The sequence below is a fragment of the Cherax quadricarinatus genome, chromosome 38 (assembly GCF_038502225.1).
Source record: "Cherax quadricarinatus isolate ZL_2023a chromosome 38, ASM3850222v1, whole genome shotgun sequence".
In the NCBI taxonomy this organism is placed as follows: Eukaryota; Metazoa; Arthropoda; class Malacostraca; order Decapoda; family Parastacidae; genus Cherax; species Cherax quadricarinatus.
In genome coordinates this window covers 3,825,588-3,841,945 of record NC_091329.1, presented here as the reverse complement: position 1 = coordinate 3,841,945, position 16,358 = coordinate 3,825,588, and the positions used below count along the sequence as shown (strand labels likewise).

Sequence of the window (16,358 nt, the reverse complement as noted above, 5' to 3'; positions counted from 1 at the left end):
GGTCCTATCTTCGTGGGACGTCAAATAAATTTGTCTCGAATAAGTCATAATATCACTGGAACAATTCACAAGCAACTCACCTACGGACGGAGTTGCTCGTCGTGGACCATTATCAAATCACAGTAAGTCATATACGCCATAAGAGGACATAAATGATTAAATAAAGACAATTTTTTCCCACCAGTAACAAAGATAATAAGAAGCCACAGTCGTAAATTGAGGAAAAATTGGAGCCGAAGGGAAAATATTTTTTTTTTCCTTTAGAGTGGTAGATCAATAGAACGAGTGGGAACAAATTAAGTCGGTCACTGACTTGTATAATCAAGCGAGATATTGTCATATATTTGAAGTTTCCATTACTGCCTTAAACTTCTCATATTCCAACGTACTACGTTGTTCCCCTTGTCATAATTATAGCTTGCATTCCCCTCAAGGAAGGTTCCTTGATGTGCTCCAGTTCCCCGAATTAAGCCTGAATGCCTTCCACATCCCCCCCAGGCGCTGTATAATCCTCCGGGTTTAGCGCTTCCCCCTTGATTATAATAATAATATAGCTTGCATTGCTGACCGGGGCTATGTTTTGTAGCACTTGTGCTCCGGTAGCACGATTGCACCATGGTACCCTGTTGTATTGCGAGGTTGAATAAGTGTTTCTATATACAGTTGTCATCTCTCGTGACAATATTGGTGACGTGTTAATAAAACGTTAATTAATCTTAGCACATAGAGATAACGTTTGGTTGCTCAAGGTTAGTGCGCATATGTACCCTGAGTGGCGTTCTTAACGTTTCTCAGGGGATATTGCGCCATGTTCTGTAATATACATTTATCTCATATTACTTCCATTTTCACTATCAGTAATCGAGTGTTTTCGTCTGTCACATTTTTCAGTATGGAAATTATTGTCGCATTTGTATAGTTTCTGAATTTAATAGTTTGTGATGCTGTTTGTAAACAATAATACCAGCAACAACAGCGGTTTTCAATGATTGAGAAACGCTACGGGGATACTTGTCTTGATACGGATGCCATATTTAATGCAGCATTTGATTTTTTTTTAACTTCGTGTATTGATTTGCTAGATCTAAAGTTTGTGGATTGCACAGAGGTTATTTATTTTCAAAATTTTGCCACCTTGATTATTGATAAACTGACGTTTGTCTTCAGTATATCTTTTTATTTCTTACATTTGATTTTTCTGTCTTCATTATAAATATTTTTTTTCACAGTACAGTACTGAATTAAAATTGTCACTATTACATCGACACCATGCCTAACCCTTCTAGGGTAGGGTAGGTGCCTGAGCCCGAGCCTTTAGCTCATAAGACTGTCATTCCCATTAGCCCCCTTGGGGCGGGGATGGCAGACCAGAGAGGCCTAGCTTGTGGCTAGGCCTGGGGACAGTTAGTCCCAAAGATGAGGAGGTACTTGTGCCTCCTCCCATGGGAGACTTAGGTCTCAGACACTCCCTAAAGAGGGAGCCAAGGCCGGGCCACCACTTGGAAAAGGCCCGGGCCGGGAGAATACCGGCGAATATTTAATAATAATAATAATAATGTCACTATTACATCGACACCATGCCTAACCCTTCTAGGGTAGGGTAGGTGCCTGAGCCCGAGCCTTTAGCTCATAAGACTGTCATTCCCATTTGCTCCCTTGGGGCGGGGATGGCAGACCAGAGAGGCCTAGCTTGTGGCTAGGCCTGGGGACAGTTGGTCCCAAAGATGAGGGGGTACTTGTTCCTCCTCCCATGGGAGACTTAGGTCTCAGACACTTCCTAAAGAGGGAGCCAAGGCCGGGCCACCACTTGGAAAAGGCCCGGGCCGGGAGAATACCGGTGAATCTTTAATAATAATAATAATAATGTCACTATTAGACATCGACACCATGCCCAGCCCTTCTAGGGTAGGGTAGGTGCCTGAGCCAGAGCTTGCAGCTCACAAGACTGCCATTCCCCTTAACCCCCTTGGGGTGGGGATGGCAAAACTGGGGACAGTTGGTCCCAAAGATGAGGAGGCACTTGTGCCTCCTCCCATGGGAGACTTAGGTCTCAGACACTCCCAAGGCCGGGCCACCACTTGGAAAAGGCCCGGGCCGGGAGTATACCGGCGAATCTTTAATAATAATAATGTCACCATTATCACATGTCATATTGCAGTATAATTATATAAATATGTTCTTTAGTTATTAGGTACAATTTAAAATCTGTCACCATGTATTTTGTCTACCTTTATTATGTTTGTCGTTATAGTTAATATAATATACAGTAACTTTCATTTATACATTAATTTTGTAAGTTCAGTACTTAGTTACTATTTTTATTGCAGAAAAAATGGTTATAACTATGACCATAGTTTTTAAGGGGGTGGAGGGGTAAGCCAGCGGAAGGCCTCGGTCAGATGACAAAAGCTCCAAAGGCGGATCATCATATAACTAAAACCCACGCCAGGAAACACTTGTCCTGTTTCCTGACAAACCTACCTAACCTAGCCTTTATTGCAGAGTGAAGACCTTTTCAAGTGTCTTAACCCTTAAACTGTCCAAACGTAGATCTACGTTTTTTTAACATTTGAAAGTATGTAAAAAATGTAGATTTTTTTTTTTTTTACATTTGAAAACGTGTAAAATAAACTTTTATCTACATTTTTTTGTGTTATATTTGAAAATATGTAAAAAAAAAAAACAATCTACTTTAGGAGCACTACGGATTTGAACGTCGATCTGTTTGGACAGTTTAAGGGTTAAAGTACTTTTCCATTTTGTGTATATTTACTTATTACATAATAGTCATGTAACTATCTATGAACAATTAAACTAATTCAGTATACGTTTGGCTACCCCATAGGTCAACCAACCTTCTCATGCAGCTGCAGCTACGGCTTCTGCGCATCCATGTACTGGCTTCCTGAACCACCAGAAAGCCTTGCAGTACCCATTACTAACATCAGCTCAGCACCTGTCTGAGGTTGGTCTCGTCCATTCGTTGGAGAGGCAAGCTAAATTATTTTTTTTTTCACTTGAAATTGAAAGTTTAATTATGAGCACTGGTTACATTATTTATAATGATTATTAATACAAAAAGTAATTGAGCATGTACGTATTTAAAATATATGGTTTTCATATTGCAGAAATTATAATCGACAGTTGCATAACTAAATAGAGGGCTCTCTATAAATTATCCCGTTTTGTCATACGGTACTATTTTTTGGTATAGTGGCTATAGTTCTATCGGCACAGGGTTATATTCATTGAGAGATTTATATCTCCCAGTGTATATATACGTTTAAAGTTTTCGGTAATCCCTATTTTAGGAATTAAAGCACCTTGGTGGTGAACAGGTCACATTCAACCTTAATAACCCTTTGTGTAGTCGTTAGGCTTGAAACCCAATTAACCAATCAATCAAATATATTCAGTAATAGCTACTAAATATTAAATTAAATTACTATGCAGTATATAAAATTGAAATTGATAGGAATGGAGTATTTTTTCTGTCATTTTGTTTTGATGTTTTCAATAGCAACTAATAAAAGTTCGTTTAATTTCTGTGTTACGTACCCCATATCCATTCTGTGGGTAGTCAGAAGATTAGAGGCACATGGTGGGTCCAGTGACTGGGTCCCAATGTTATGGTAGCAGACAGATAAAATAATTCTCCACAGTTTTTGTCATTTGTGGATGATACAAAAATAAGCTCAATGAGTCACCTCGGTAGAAGACGGAAAAATTGCAAGAAGTTATAAATAAGGTTTTCCAGTGAGCAGTAGGAGAACAACATGAAGTTCAACTGTGATAAGTTCTAGCTGCTTAGATTTGGAAAGAATGAACTTGAAAAGAGACACTACAAAACCCAAAAAAGAGCAACTAGAGCAGAAGGAACACGTGAAAGATCTGGGAATAATTATGTCTTGGCTGACTTTTCTTTCAAAGAACAATGAGATTGATGTCACGACAGCCAGGAAAATGACTGGGTGTGGATAATGAGAACATTCAAAACAAGGGAAATTGTGACACTATTCAAATAGCTTGTGTTCTGGTTTACACTATTGCTTAGTGTTGACGGCCCCATTCTGAGAAGAGAGAGATATCCGAGCTGGAACAGATAGAGCCAATAAAGCATTTAAATTACTGGGAACGCCCAGACCCTAAGTATGTACTTATTGGAAGGGAAGAGAGAGAGAGAGAGAGAGAGAGAGATACGTCAATATATTCGTGGAAAGTTCGTGAGGGTCTGGGCCCAAATCAGCACATTGCCATAACATCATGCTTTAGCGAGATAAATGAAAGTGTCAAATAAACCCAATGAATATTAGGGGCGCCATGGACACAGTAAGAGAACATTGTATCAACTTTCGAGGTCCAATACTGTTTAATATCTTACCAGTAGATATCAGAAACACTGCTGGAACAAGTGCAGAAATCTTTGTATCAACTTTCGAGGTCCAATACTGTTCAATATCTTACCAGTAGATATCAGAAACACTGCTGGAACAAGTGCAGAAATCTTCAAGAGGAAACTCGACACGTATTTCCAACAAGTGCCAGATCAACCAGGCTGTGATATATATGTGGACCAGTGGGCCACCAGCAGCAACAGCCTGGCAGACCAGGCAAGCGCCAGACAAGCCTGGCGCAGGGCCGGACTCTGGGAGTAGAAAAAATCTCGAAACTCACCAAAGGTTTATCAGAGGTAAATGTACAGTGGTAATGAACTTGACATGTTTATGATCTGGTTAGAATCGTAACGAGTTGTTCATGAAGACAAGATTTCAATCACAAAAACATTACTGTGTAGTTTACATGTGGGTTTGAATGATTTATATTGTCTTAAATTTTAGCAGGGTATGGTTGAATTTTAACAAGTTCAAGTGGTATGGGTTATATACAAAGGTAAAGTCAGGGTATTTTTCCAGAATGGCTGGTAATATGCCACTGGGAATAAAATACTTTGATATTTATTTAACATTTAAGTTAATATACTTTATGTGAATTTATCTGAAATTAATATATTGTAAAACCGCGAGAAACAAGTCACAACAGTTCACAAATAACCGTTATCACGTCACAACTGAGCGAGGAAATGGGGGAGGGGGGGAAGACGACAGAGGGAGGAAAGTCAGAAGACAGGTTAAGTCATCTAACCTGTTTCTTAACCCCTGAATTTTCCCTCATTACCTATTGCCGTTTTTTTTTCTATTTTTTCTTTCACTTGTGACAGGGTAATGGTTCGGGATCGACCGAAACGTGAATGAGTGAGCCCTCGTTAGCTGCAGAATATTTAATCGTTCGTTTCAGTTTCATGGAATGGGGTTCAGGGGAAAGTTTCAATCTCATGGAAGGGGAACTTGGGAAAGGTTCAGTCTCATGAAATGGGGACTAGGGAAAGTTTCACTCATTGAAAGGGAACTAGGGACAGTTTCAGGCTCATGGAAAGGAAGCTAGAAAAAGCTTCCGTCTCTTGGAAGGGGGCTAAGGAAAGTTTTATTCTGGAAGGGGGACTAGAGAAAGTTTTGATCTGGAAGGGGAATTAGGGAAAGTTTTGATCTGGAAGGGGAATTAGGGAAAGTTTTGATCTGGAAGGGGGACTAGGGAAAGTTTTGATCTGGATGAGGGACCAGGGAAAATTTTGATCTAGAAGGGGGACTAATGAAAGTTTTGATTTCATGGAAGGTGGATTCCCTCAAAGTAGGTTCCATGACTCTGGGGAGGGAGTTTAGCGCCTCCCCATGAATGAAATGATAATAGAAAGGAGACCAAGGGAACTTCGCCCTCTAGCCAGGCATTATGGGAAACGAGTACAGTCAGTTTGCACCAACTCCAAGTTAGTACAAGAATATACACTATATGTAGTATGTTTTCACATATTTTACCGTGATTTACTAATGTATATACTTTTAAGGTATACTATATTTCACTTATTTTCACGTGCAAAAACAGTTTAGCCAAAACTAAGGACATTGTAGCTTAGTGATAGTGCGTTTGGCTCACAACCTAATGGACCTGGGCTCAATTTTCAGGCGTCCTTAGACTTCCTGCTCATACTTGCCTACCAGTAAAATAAATGCTGTAGTCGATGTCACCGTTGTCTCGCTTAGTAGAAAAGGACCCCAATGGAAATAGGTAAAAATTGTTTAAACCTTTGACTGTATTTGTTTCTGCTGGCATTTCGCCGCTTTTTCGTTAACCCAGAGTGTTTTGATCAACTATGTCTCTTAGTGTGTATATATATATATATATATATATATATATATATATATATATATATATATATATATATATATATATATATATATATATATATATATATATATGCGCAAAACAACCACTCTGAAAGAATAGAGAAATTCCAAGCGCTTTCGTGACTACTCACATTATATATATATATATATATATATATATATATATATATATATATATATATATATATATATATATATATATATATATTTTTCCCAACAAGTCGGCCGTCTCCCACCAAGGCAGGGTGACCCAAAAAGAAAGAAAATCCCCAAAAAGAAAATACTTTCATCATTCAACACTTTCACCTCACTCACACATAATCACTGTTTTTGCAGAGGTGCTCAGAACACAACAGTTTAGAAGCATATACGTATAAAGATACACAACATATCCCTCCAAACTGCTAATATCCCAAAACCCCTCCTTTAGAGTACAGGCATTGTACTTCCCATTTCCAGGACTCAAGTCCGGCTATATAAAAATAACCGGTTTCCCTGAATCCCTTCACTAAATATTACCCTGCTCACACTCCAACAGATCGTCAGGTCCCAATACCTCCCTTACCCCTTCCTTCCAACCTTTTCGAGGACGACCCCTACCCCGCCTTCCTTCTCCTACAGATTTAAATGCTCTCCATGTCATTCTACTTTGATCCATACTCTCTAAATGACCAAACCACCTCAACAACCCCTCTTCAGCCCTTTGACTAATACTTTTATTAACTCCACACCTTCTAATTTCCACACTCCGAATTTTCTGCATAATATTTACACCACACATTGCCCTTAGACAGGACATCTCCACTGCCTCCAACCACCTCCTCGCTGCTGCATTCACACCCATATAAGAGTGTTGGTACTACTATACTTTCATTCATCAATTCTGTGATTAACTTCATCCTTCATAAATCCATCCGCCGACACGTCAACTCCCAAGTATCTGAAAACATTCACTTCTTCCATACTCCTCCTCCCCAATTTGATATCCAATTTATGTATATATATATATATATATATATATATATATATATATATATATATATATATATATATATATATATATATTCTTCTTTGAAGCCTTTTTATCCACTTCTCCGAGGCTATGGATCCCACAATTTACACCAGAGGTGGACCCCATCCTATATATATATATATATATATATATATATATATATATATATATATATATATATATATATATATATCTGGAGTTTACCTGGAGAGAGTTCCGGGGGTCAACGCCCCCTCGGCCCGGTCTGTGACCAGGCCGCCTGGTGGATCAGAGCCTGATCAACCAGGCTGTTACTGCTGACTGCACGCAAACCAACGTACGAGCCACAGCCCGGCTGGTCAGGAACCGACTTTAGGTGCTTGTCCAGTGCCAGCTTGAAGACTGCCAGGGGTCTGTTGGTAATCCCCCTTATGTATGCTGGGAGGCAGTTGAACAGTCTCGGGCCCCTGACACTTATTGTATGGTCTCTTAACGTGCTAGTGACACCCCTGCTTTTCATTGGGGGGATGATGCATCGTCTGCCAAGTCTTTTGCTTTCGTAGTGAGTGATTTTCGTGCGCAAGTTTGGTTCTAGTCTCTCTAGGATTTTCCAGGTGTATATAATCATGTATCTCTCCCACCTGCGTTCCAGGGAATACAGGTTTAGGAACCTCAAGCGCTCCCAGTAATTGAGATGTTTTATCTCCGTTATGCGCGGCGTGAAGGTTCTCTGTACATTTTCTAGGTCAGCAATTTCACCTGCCTTGAAAGGTGCTGTTAGTGTGCAGCAATATTCCAGCCTAGATAGAACAAGTGACCTGAAGAGTGTCATCATGGGCTTGGCCTCCCTAGTTTTGAAGGTTCTCATTATCCATCCTGTCATTTTTCTAGCAGATGCGATTGATACAATGGTCCTTGAAGGTGAGATCCTCCGACATGATCACTCCCAGGTCTTTGACGTTGGTGTTTCGCTCTATTTTGTGGCCAGAATTTGTTTTGTACTCTGATGAAGATTTAATTTCCTCGTGTTTACCATATCTGAGTAATTGAAATTTCTCATCGTTGAACTTCATATTGTTTTCTGCAGCCCACTGAAAGATTTGGTTGATGTCCACCTGGAGCCTTGCAGTGTCTGCAATGGAAGACACTGTCATGCAGATTCGGGTGTCATCTGCAAAGGAGGACACGGTGCTGTGGCTGACATCCTTGTCTATGTCGGATATGAGGATGAGGAACAAGATGGGAGCGAGTATTGTGCCTTGTGGAACAGAGCTTTTCACCGTAGCTGCCTCGGACTTGACTCTGTTGACGGCTACTCTCTGTGTTCTGTTAGTGAGGAAATTATAGATCCATCGACCGACTTTTCCTGTTATTCCTTCAGCACGCATTTTGTGCGCTATTACGCCATGGTCGCACTTGTCGAAGGCTTTTACAAAGTCTGTATATATTACATCTGCATTCTTTTTGTCATCTAGTGCATCTAGGACCTTGTCGTAGTGATCCAATAGTTGAGACAGACAGGAGCGACCTGTTCTAAACCCATGTTGCCCTGGGTTGTGTAACTGATGGGTTTCTAGATGGGTGGTGATCTTGCTTCTTAGGACCCTTTCAAAGATTTTTATGATATGGGATGTTAGTGCTATCGATCTGTAGTTCTTTGCTGTTGCTTTACTGCCCCCTTTGTGGAGTGGGGCTATGTCTGTTGTTTTTAGTAACTGTGGGACGACCCCCGTGTCCATGCTCCCTCTCCATAGGATAGAATAGGCTCGTGATAGGGGCTTCTTGTAGTTCTTGATGAACACAGAGTTCCATGAGTCTGGCCCTGGGGCAGAGTGCATGGGCATGTCGTTTATCGCCTGTTCGAAGTCATTTGGCGTCAGGATAACATCGGATAGGCTTGTGTTAACCAAATTCTTTGGCTCTCTCATAAAAAATTAATTTTGATCTTCGACTCTCAGTCTGGTTAGCGGCTTGCTAAAAACTGAGTCATATTGGGACTTGAGTAGCTCACTCATTTCCTTGCTGTCATCTGTGTAGGACCCATCTTGTTTAAGTAGGGGCCCAATACTGGACGTTGTTCTCGACTTTGATTTGGCATAGGAGAAGAAATACTTTGGGTTTCTTTCGATTTCATTTATGGCTTTTAGTTCTTCCCGCGATTCCTGACTCCTGTAAGATTCCTTTAGCTTAAGTTCGATGCTTGCTATATATATATATATATATATATATATATATATATATATATATATATATATATATATATATATATATATATATATATATATATATATATATATATATATATATATGTCGTGCCGAATATGTAAAACTGGTCAATTAGCAAGAACTCATTTAAAATTAAGCCCTTTCCAAAATTTTCTCTTATACGTTTAAAGACATATTTTTTTCATTAATGTTAATGTAAAAACATTTAATTTTGCTCCAAAAGAATCTTAGAAAACTTACCTAACCTTATTATAACAAGAACAATTTATTTTATCCTAACCCAACTAAATATATTTTAAATTTGTTTACAGTAATTTAATACTAAACAAACACAGTGAAATATATTTTTTTCGTTAGGTTCAGAATGATTTTGGCGAAATTATTGCATACACAAATTTTCACTTGTCCTATATGGCAAAATGAGCGTTGCTATTTAAGCCAAGATCGCAAGTTCTGCCTATTCGGCACGACATATATATATATATATATATATATATATATATATATATATATATATATATGTGTGTGTGTGTGTGTGTGTGTGTATGTGTGTGGAGAGAATGGAGCGAAACAGAATAACTTCAAGAGTGTATCAGTCTGTAGTGGAAGGAAGGCGGGGTAGGGGTCGGCCTGGGATAGGTTGGAGGGAGGGGGTAAAGGAGGTTTTGTGTGCGAGGGGCTTGGACTTCCAGCAGGCATGCGTGAGCGTGTTTGATAGAACATAAGAACATAAGAACGAAGGAACACTGCAGAAGGCCTACTGGCCCATGCGAGGCAGGTCCAAGTCTCCTACCGGCTTAAGCCAATGCACCCAACCTAGTCAGGTCAGGTCACATTGACTTAAGGGAGGAACACGGCAACCGACCTGGTAGCACAAGCTATCAGGTCTAACTCACACCCACCCACATCTACTCATGTATTTATCCAACCTATTTTTAAAGCTACACAACGTTCTGGCCTCTATAACGGTACTTGGGAGTTTGTTCCACTCATCCACAACTCTATTACCAAACCAGTACTTTCCTATATCCTTCCTGAATCTGAATTTTTCCAACTTAAAACCATTGCTGCGAGTCCTGTCTAGGCTAGATATTTTCAGCACACTATTTACATCCCCTTTATTTATTCCTGTCTTCCATTTATACACCTCAATCATATTCCCCCTAATTCTACGTCTTTCTAGAGAGTGCAGATTCAGGGCCCTTAGTCTATCCTCATAGGGAAGGTTTCTGATACATGGGATCAACTTTGTCATCCTCCTTTGTACATTTTCCAGAGAATTTATATCCATTCTGTAATAAGGTGACCAAAACTGTGCCGCATAATCTAAATGAGGCCTAACCAAGGATGTATAGAGTTGAAGAACAACCTGAGGACTCCTATTATTTATCACTCACTACGAAAGCAAAAGACTTGGCAGACGATGCACCATCCCCCCAATGAAAAGCAGGGGTGTCACTAGCACGTTAAGAGACCATACAATAAGTGTCAGGGGACCGAGACTGTTCAACTGCCTCCCAGCACACATAAGGGGGATTACCAACAGACCCCTGGCAGTCTTCAAGCTGGCACTGGACAAGCACCTAAAGGCAGTTCCTGATCAGCCGGGCTGTGGCTCGTACGTTGGTTTGCGTGCAGCCAGCAGCAACAGCCTGGTTGATCAGGCGCTGATCCACCAGGAGGCCTGGTCACAGACCGGGCCGCGGGGGCGTTGACCCCCGAAACTCTCTCCAGGTAAACTCCAGGTAATATGAAGCCAAGGATTCTATTAGCTTTATTGCGAACACTTATGCACTGTTGTCTTGGTTTCAGATTACTGCTAACCAGAACTCCTAAATCTTTTTCGCAATCCGTAATATTAAGATCTACATTATTTAGTTTATATGTGGCATGGTTATTGTCCTGTCCAACATTTAGAACTTTGCATTTGTCTATATTAAACTGCATCTGCCACTTCTCCGACCACTGCATCAGTCTATTCAAATCTTCCTGGAGTGCTCGAATGTCCTCGTCAGAATGAATTCGACGGCCTATTTTGGTGTCATCGGCAAACTTGCCGATGTCGCTCTTTATGCCCTCATCTATGTCGTTTATGTAGATTGTGAACAGCAGGGGGCCCAACACTGACCCCTGTGGAACACCGCTCGTGACACTTCCCCACTCTGATTTCTCCCCATTTATGCAAACTCTCTGCTGCCTATTTGTCAACCATGCCTCTATCCAGGAAAAAATTTCTCCTCCTATTCCATGTGCTTTAATTTTCCTCAATAGTCTCTGATGTGGGACCCTGTCAAAAGCCTTACTGAAGTCCATATACACAATATCATATTCATTACCATGATCTACCTCCTCAAATACCTTAGTGAAAAAAGTTAATAAATTCGTAAGGCAGGAACGCCCCTTTGTAAAACCATGCTGAGATTCGTTGATTAATTTATGCTTTTCAAGGTGGCTACGAACTGCCTCGGCAATTATTGATTCCATAAATTTTCCCACTATTGTTTTTTAATACTTGACGTACTGTTGGAGTGTGAGCAAAGTAACATTTATGAAGGGGTTCAGGGAAACCGGCAGGCCGGACTTGAGTCCTGGAGATGGAAAGTACAGTGCCTGCACTCTGAAGGAGGGGTGTTAATGTTGCAGTTTAAAAACTGTAGTGTGAAGCACCCTTCTGGCAAGACGGTGATGGAGTGAATGATGGTGAAAGTTTTTCTTTTTCGGGCCACCCTGCCTTGGTGGGAGTCGGCCAGTGTGATAATAAAAAAATAAAAAAATAAATAAATATATATATATATATATATATATATATATATATATATATTTATTTATTTATTTATTTATTTATATCTTTATTTTAGGGATTAAGATATATTTCACTGGTCGTGTACAGGTTTCATTCAGCCTTTATGATCCTCGTGTAGTAGATAGGTTCTAACCCCAATAAACCAGCGAGACAGCCAGCAGGTTGTGTGGGGATGCCAACGTTGTCAAGGACATGTCCTGTGCTGCCAGTCACAGGTTGCCTATCCGTCAACTGTACGTTACTGTCCATCAACTAGAGGTTACTGTCCGGTAACTACACGTTTTTTTATTTAGCCAGACAAAAGATCTAGGAGTCTAAACACGTTATTTTGTCCCTCACTTGACTACATTATTTCCGTAATCTATATTTAGAAGTTACTCAGTCGTCACACCTTTTAAGTGCAAGAATAATGGGGAAGGGAGGGTGAGAGCTCATAAGAGGGATTATTGCATATTCACGGCGAAAAGCTGAACTTTTATGGTCATACAGCACCTGGGTATAGAGAGGTAATTAGGTAGGTACAGTGGTTCTAGTTCCTTGGATCAAGAGCCCTTCATCATAATGTCGATAAGAAGCAGATTAGGGGAAATATGGCACACAGTTATTTAGTTGGTGCTGTGGTGCTAATTATTCATAACAAGCTTATATATATATATATATATATATATATATATATATATATATATATATATATATATATATATATATATATATATATATATATATATATATATATATATATATTCACACGTTGTGAAGTGTATAGTTTTTCTATATACACTTAGAGTTATAGCCTTAATGGCCCTCGTGTTGTCAAAAGTAAACCATGTTCAGAAACCCAATATTATGAAGATGGAAAGTCACCTCAGTGTGACTTGGATGCGCACTGGAGCGAAGGAGTGTCTCCAGACGACCTCATCATACACGAATAAACCATTATGATTCATGAGGCTCTTGTACTGGCTGGTGGGGAAGGTGGTAATAATGTACACCTCTTCTGCTGAACATTTTAAGAGATCATGTGAGAGGCTGCATCAGCACATCGAAACATATATTAGACCAAAATTGGGATATGCGTGGCTACACAAAAAAAAAAATATGGATTAGATAGAAAAAAATCTGATGCGTACAAAATTTATCCCAGAGCTAACAAAAATTATGAAGACAGGCTGAAAACACTGAAGATGCCCACGCTGACTGTAGAAAGTAAAGATAGAACACTATATAAGATTATAAAAACATAAATGAAGATTTTAGTGTCTTCAACAAGGAAAACAAGAGGCCACAGATATAAATTAAGAAAAAATGTAATCGAAGGGATGTTGGGAAATTTGTTCTTTAAGTGATGGAAGAATGGAATAAATTAAAACGGGGTAGTAAGTGGTACTGCTATTGGTGGTTAGTTCTTCAGCTGGAGATGTGTTCAACCCCATAGTCTTAAACAGTGTGATGTTGAAGCATGGGTTGGTAGATAGGTTCGTCAGGAAACAGGACAAGTGTTTCCTGACACGGGTTTTAGTCATATGACCCACAGCTGGAGCTTTTGGTCATATGACCGAGGCCTTCCGTTGACTTACCCCTCCACCCCCTTTAAAAATTATGGTTATGATTGAAGCATGAGAATGGACCTACCTAGATGGGCCTACTGGCCCATGCTAGGTAGGTCCTCAAATCCAACACGCCTTCCTCTTTGTATTGGACTGATGAAGCCACTGCGTGGCGAAACGTTTCCTGAATAAAGATTCCCATATGCTGCATAAGTGTCTCAATCTTCAACATGTCGGTTTTTCAAACCATTCATCACAACTGCTCGCTCATAACCAGTGGTTGGGCATTGAAGCTATAGATATCCTCTGTACCAAGATAACGTTGTTACAGTGTCAGACAACATAACAGTATCTAGGTATAGAGGACATCTACAAATGTGTAGCTTCTGTGTTTATTATTTCCTGCAGGTTAGAATACTGCATGTCTGCTTGGTAGATAAATATGATGCACTTGTGGCGGGAAGAGTTATTTGTTGCCAATTGTCACTGGTGACCCTGTCCTCCCATATGTTAAGGCATCTGTACACCACCAAGTCAAAGATAATGCTAATAACTCCGCAGCTGAAATGCCTAGAACAAACAAGAAAGGAATCAAGTATACCGCAGCTGAAATGCCTAGAACAAACAAGAAAGAAATCAAGGATACTTAATCCCCTAAAATTGGGATTAAAATAAACTCAGATTATAAACAGAGAAACATAATATGAAAGAGAGCATTTTAAGGATGCAGTTTAATACAATATAAAAGAGAGCAGTCTAAACTGAACGCATGTAACTATCTTCAGTTATTTCTTGCAAAATATGCTACGCGGCAGGGAATCTCCTTTGAAGCGATATGCTTTGGTAAAGAAATTTGCAAGACGTTAGTAGCCTACACTTACGACCAGCTGGGAACAACTGCAGAGCAGCTGCATCACCTCAACAGAACGCTACTGACTGGGGTAGGCGACACAGAGAGTATATCTCTAATTCAGTGGCCATGGTGGCCCGTGGCCTGTTAGGCAAATTTGAGGGTCCGTGGTTTGATCCATGTTTACCCGTCAGTAAAATGGGTACCTGGGTGTTAGTCGACTGGTGTGGGTCGCATCCTGAGACAAAATTGACCTAATTTACCCTAAATGCTCTGCATAACAAGCGGCTTTCTATATAGAAGTATGTCATTGATGTCAGCTAGACCTGTATACCTTGTATATGTACTTGTAGAAATAGATATTATTATATTATTGTTCAAACGTTTTTACCCTACGACATTGCATTAATAATAAGGCACCTGAACAACCCAGTTCTCATGTTTAGTCTTAAATAAAAAGTCTGACATTAAATCTACAATAAAATATTAGATAAAATAATAAACAGTTTTTGATTCCTTAGGGTAAAGCTATACCATCATATTTTATAGAGATTCATTCTTTAATTCAGATATACAACAAATACAAATGATGAAGTCAATTGAAATTTACCTGCTCAGTGTAACTGGTGAGCCTACGACCCAGCACTGGGAGCTGTAATGTATTTCCCGCAGTTCAGGGGGAGGGGGTCGTTATCAGTGGGGTCACGACAGTATCTGTTTTGTTATCATCAAAATTAGATACACCGCATTCTGTGGTTGATTTGTATAACATTTTGCAGTGTTGGAGAAGACCTGTGTTTAACACGCTGATCACCAGTATGGTTTCTTTGTCATGCTCTTAGACAGAATGGGTTTCATACATGTACTGAAATTTGAAAGGGGTGGACCCGGTAAGACAGTGGAAGGCCTCTGTCAGATGACCAAAAGCTGCAGTTACGGGTCATCATATGACTAATACCTGGAAAGTATACCTGGAGAGGGTTTCGGGGGTCATCGCCCCCGTGGCCCGGTCTGTGACCAGGCCTCATGGTGGATCAGGGCCTGATTAACCAAGCTGTTTCTGTTGAATAAATAAATAACAAAAAGGCACAATACCGTGACTGGAACGATACACAAATAACCCGCACATAAAAGAGAGAAGCTTACGACGACGTTTCGGTCCGACTTGGACCATTGACAAAGTCACACTAACCAGAGGTGGAGCAGGACGGCTATATATAGGCAGGAAGAGGTGGTGGTAGTAGTAGTAGTAGTAGTAGTAGTAGTAGTAGTACAAGAATTGTATATAATACCTACAAGGTCCAGGTAAACTCCAGATGAAATTAAGACACATGCACAACGCCCGGGCATCCCCATCGTAGACGTTTCGCTGGCTGGATGCCAAACGTCTACGATGGGGATGCCCGGGTGTTGTGCATGTGTCTTAATTTCATCTTGTCGGTATTATATACAATTCTTGTACTACTACTACCACCACCTCTTCCTGCCTATATATAGCCGTCCTGCTCCACCTCTGGTTAGTGTGACTTTGTCAATGGTCCAAATCGGACCGAAACGTCGTCGTAAGCTTCTCTTTTTTATGTGCGGGTTATTTGTGTACTGTTTCTGTTGGCCGCACGCAAACCAACGTACTAACAACAGCCCGGCTGGTCAGATACTGACTTCAGGTGCCTGTCCAGTGCCTTCTTGAAGACAGCCAGGG

General features: G+C 40.2%; 1 protein-coding gene across 2 annotated transcripts in view; it reads left to right on the top strand.

The window, feature by feature from the left end:
• Positions 1–2,824: 2,824 nt before the first annotated feature.
• Positions 2,825–16,358, top strand: part of LOC128692985 (uncharacterized) — a 42,326-nt gene continuing 28,792 nt past the window's right edge. The window contains exon 1 of one of the 2 annotated variants that reach the window (XM_070092019.1): positions 2,825–2,965. The gene's annotated coding sequence lies outside the window, so the exon portion shown is untranslated. Of the gene's footprint in view, positions 2,992–16,358 lie in introns of both variants that reach the window. The other variant, XM_053782403.2, reaches the window with a different exon arrangement.